Genomic DNA, 5,078 nt, shown 5'->3' on the forward strand with positions numbered 1-5,078 from the left:
GACCCCTGCCCGCACCACATCTTCAACAAAGCAAGCTCCACCATCGCCTCCCATCTCTGCAAGATCATCAACAGTTCCTTCGAGACCGCCACCTTCCCGGAGAGCTGGAAGCACGCCGAGATGAACGCCCTACTCAAGAAACCCAAGACAGTCCCAAAGGACCTCAAGAACTTCCGGCCCATTTCCCTCCTCCCGTTCCCGGCGAAAGTCATCGAGAAGATTGTTAACAGGCAACTGACCTCCTTCCTCGCAAAGTACAACATCCTGGACTCATCCCAATCTGGATTCCGCAGCAACCACAGCACCGAAACAGCCCTCATCGTCGCCACCGACAACATCAGGGCCATGCTGGACAACGGAGAAACCACGGCCCTCATCCTCCTGGACCTTTCGGCCGCCTTCAACACCGTCTGTCACCACACCCTCCGCACATGCCTCCACAACGCAGGGATCACCGGCAGAACCCAGAGTGTCCGCCTCCCCCATTCCGCTCTAAAGACACCAAGATCATCTGCGGCGTACCCCAAGTATCGCCCCTCAGCCCGACACTCTTCAACGTCTACATGGCACCGCTCACCAACATCGTCCGATCGCACGACCTCAACATCATCTCATACTCCGATGACACCCAGCTGATCCTCTCCCTCACCAAGGCCCCCTCCATCGCCAAATCCAACCTCCATGAAGGAATGAAGGCCATCGCGGAATGGTTGATGAACAGCCGCCTGAAACTGAACTCAGACAAGACGGAGGTCCTCATCATTGGATCCACCCCATCCGCCTGGGACGACTCATGGTGGCCAGCTGTGCTAGGAGCTGCACCGACGCCCACTGACCACGCACGCAGCCTGGGGGTCATCCAGGACTCTGCGCTGTCAATGACCTAGCAAGTAAACGCTGTCTCCTCCTCCGGCTTCAATGCCCTCTGCATGCTCCGCAAGATCAACAGATGGATCCCCACCGGCATCAGAAGGACGTCACCCAGGTCCTTGTCAGCAGCAGACTGGACTACAGCAGTGCTCTCTACGCAGGAACCTCAGCCAAACTCCAGAAACGACTACAATGGATACAGAACGCCTCTGCACTACTCATCCTCGACATCCCCCACCACAGCCACATCTCAGCCCACCTGAAAGACCTGCACAGGCTCCCCGTCAACAAGGGGATCACCATCAAGCTCCTCACCTACACTCACAAAGCACTCCACAACACCGGACCAGCGTACCTCAACGAACGACTCACTTTCAACACCCCAAACCGCCAGCTTCACTCCGCTGACCTCGCCCTTGCCACCGCCCCCCGTATCCATCGAGCATCCGCCGGCGGCAGATCGTTCTCCCACCTCGCCGCAAAAACCTGGAACACCCTCCCCATCTGCCTACGACAGACCCAGGACCTGCTGGCCTTCAGGAGACTCCTCAAGACCTGACTGTTCGAGCAGTAGCAGCACACCCACCCCCCCAGCGCCTTGAGACCCTCATGGGTAAGTAGTGCGCTCCACAAATGAACTGATTAATTGATTGAAAGCCATCCAAAAACAAATGTTGAGGGTACTCCAAACTAAAATATGCTGTTGAGGTAACAAACAGAAGTGTGGAAGAAATTGGGAAAAGGTGGTGTGCCCTTAGGTCAAGAATCAAAGAAGAACCAACAATCAGGTAGAAAAAGTCTGTCCCAACAGGTGAAGGACCCAGCACACAGGGTACTATATCATCTTTAGAACAATTAAATGAATCACTCTCCAGCGTGAGGCAATTGTAGGTGCTTCATCTCTAGACCCATCTGCTCCAAGAAACAAAATTACTGGGCCCGTATAACCATATGCGTGCACTTTCACGGTCTGTGCCATGGTGCACCTTAAAAGAGTGCCCAGTGCAAACAGGAAAAGTGCTCTCTGATTTGAAGAACAGGGCAGTCATGAAGTCGCTGAGGGCAGTCCATTTGAATGAAATACTGAGTGGCTGCTTCAAAGCCGCTCTGTTTTTCACTGTTCAGATGGCAACATGTCTACACTTTCAAGAGGGGAGAGAGATCCCCTTGCAGATGGGTGCAGTGAGTGACTGCACCCACCAGCAAGGGTATGCCTGTGGGGCATCCATGGGACCACCCATCTCCCCTCCAGAAGACTGCCTTTGGGAGCAGCTCTTTTAATAGCATACTTTCAGTGCAACTCCTCAAGGCATGTTTGTCTCTGCACCCATGTCCATATCACGGCACAAATGCTGCGGCAAAGTGAGCCCCTCATTTGCATGGTGCCACACCCCCATGCAAATGAATGAATACCCTCCTAATGTAGCACGTGTGCCAGTGCTGTCTGTATTGCAGAAGGAGTCACAAAAACCTCTGTTGACCCTTTTGTAATACCAAAGTGCCCCGGGGGGCGCACATGCCTGTTGTGCGCCCCCCGGGGCGCACAACAGGACCCAGGGATTTGGGTTTTTTTTAATCACTAAATTAAACAGTAACCATTTCTAAAATTGCTAGTGCATTTTTTGTGAGTTTTTTTTATACTTTGCACCTGGTTACTACTTATTTCAAATTTATAGTAATTTGCATGTGCTATTTGCTGATTTTGCAACTATTCGCAAGTTGTGAATGGTATGTACATTCAAGTTGCAATTTGGTAATGAGAAATTACAGTTTAGGAATCACAAAAAACAACTGCAAAATAAGATATGGTAAATGTTCTGTGTGCTATTTTTTTTTAGCAAAATTGCGTTGATAGACACATGATACATCACAGTATGCCAATTAACCAGTTACAAAGCATTTGCGAATGGTTAGAAACTTTTTGGTGTGCAAACCTGTGTTTCATTTACTTGCCCAATGAGTGCCAACAACTTGGACCGGGAGCAGTGTAGTCCCTTTGTGGAGTTAGTGCTCCACGATGGACCCATTTCTACGTATTTGAATCCCGTACATATGACATGACATGTTACATATTATGTTATTTGTTCTGAAACAGTTTGTTTGCCCTTGATGAGGTACATTGCATTCAATATGACTGGGAAAGTCTTTCAGTACAAAGTCCAAAAAGTCGTATTACAGTAGGGAACAACAGCAACAGTGATCATGTGATAGGTTACAATGTCACATTCTTATTCTTTCATTTAATCCTATATGGAAATTCTCTTTGCTCGTTAGGTCATTCATGCTTTGATTAGTAGTTTTCACATTAGTCCCAGGGGTAATAAATGACATTGCAGGCCTTAAGCCAACCATGTTATTGGTACCACTTGGGAGAATGGGTTCTAATAATATGATTTATTGGCAAGGTATGGGCGCCTATAGATGGAAAATATGTGATAGCAAGTCATAACTCTTTGACTTTTGTGTTACCACTCCACTCAAAAGATACCTTAATGTAAATGGAAATGTTTTCCTAATTTTTATTTTTGTGAATTTTACTATTAAAAATTACATTATATAAATTAATAATATTTGTAATAGAAATTATGATCATTTTAAGTAAACCAGGTAACATTTATAAATGGTTCAATTAATTTATTTTTCCGGAGCTGGTGGTGAATGACCATTGACAAGCTCGCAAGGCTTCTCATCATGGAAAGTTTTTTTGGAGGCAGCTCAAGTAAGGAATCATATTCCACTGTAAGGCATTGTGTGAAATGTGGAAAGCAACACGGTTCCCCAAGTATTTTACCACAGGAAGTGCAGAAGCCTGTTTACTATGAAGAGAGATTTACAGACTATTAAGCAAAAAGTTGAAGCAAGTGTCAGTGATGGCGCTGGAACGAGTGAGTGTATGAATAAACACTTAAACAGAAGAACATCATTAAAGTCAAACGTGTTGAAAAATGTATATTTGGTGGAAAGATAAAATGCACCAAGGGAACATCAACGCATGAGAAATTAATCAAGGCAGTGGAGTGCAGAGTTGACAAAAGGCTTCGACAGTGTGCAACCAATAATGTCTTAGCAGTTTGTAGTAGGGACAGTGGCTGCAGAAGTCCATTATCATGCATCTTGTTATAGGAAATATACAAGTGTTAAGAGGGACGGCCGGGGCCATTCGTATTGTGCCGCTAGAGGTGAAATTCTTGGACCGGTGCAAGACGAACCAAAGCGAAAGCATTTGCCAAGAATGTTTTCATTAATCAAGAACAAAAGTCGGAGGTTCGAAGACGATCAGATACTGTTGTAGTTCCGACCATAAGCGATGCCGACTAGCGATCCGGCGGTGTTATTCCCATGACCCGCCGAGCAGCTTCCGGGAAAACAAAGTCTTTGGGTTCCGGGGGGGTATGGTTGCAAAGCTGAAACTTAAAGGAATTGACGGAAGGGCACCACCAGGAGTGGAGCCTGCAGCTTAATTTGACTCAACACTGGAAACCTCACCTGCCCTTTTTTAGTTGGTGGAGCGATTTGTCTGGTTAATTCCGATAACGAACGAGACACCTCCATGCTAATTAGTTACGCGACCCCCAGCGGTCGACGTCCAACTTCTTAGAGGGACAAGTGGCGTTCAGCCACACAAGATCTAGCAATAACAGGTCTGTGATGCCCTTAGATGTCCGGGGCTGCACGCGCGCAACACTGAACGGATCAGCGTGTGTCTACCCTTCGCCGACAGGTGCGGGTTACCCACTGAACCCCATTTGTGATAGGGATTGGGGATTGCAATTATTTCCCATGAACGAGGAATTCCCAGTAAGTGCAGGTCATGAGCTTGCGTTGATTAAGTCCCTGCCCTTTGTACACACCGCCCGTCGCTACTACCGATTGGATGGTTTAGTGAGGTCCTCGGATCGGCCCCGCCGGGGTCGGCAACGGCCCTGGCGGAGCACCGAGAAGACGATCAAACTTGACAATCTAGAGGAAGTAAAACTCGTAACCTGCGGAAGGATCATTAACGGAGGAGCGGCCCGACGACCGACGTCGCCAGCCCGATGCCCTCGGCCTGCCTCCTGCGAGCCCGCACCATAGGTACAGGACCCGGCCCTGCCCTGGCGCGCCCCGGCCGGTGGAGCGGTCCGCGGCCGCATGGGGCGCTCGGGTTTAGGACCAGGACTTCGGCAGGCCCCTTCCCCCCGGGGAGGCCCGACCGACGTGCGAGGGAC

The 5,078-nt window shown here is 48.9% G+C and overlaps 1 pseudogene; it reads left to right on the forward strand.

Annotated features, from left to right (window-relative positions):
* The first annotated feature begins 3,766 nt into the window (after positions 1 to 3,766).
* LOC146855513 (18S ribosomal RNA) lies at positions 3,767 to 4,870 on the forward strand (annotated as a pseudogene).
* The last annotated feature ends 208 nt before the right edge of the window (positions 4,871 to 5,078 follow it).

Source organism: Triturus cristatus, chromosome 4_1, assembly GCF_964204655.1.
Source record: "Triturus cristatus chromosome 4_1, aTriCri1.1, whole genome shotgun sequence".
Lineage (NCBI taxonomy): Eukaryota > Metazoa > Chordata > Amphibia > Caudata > Salamandridae > Triturus > Triturus cristatus.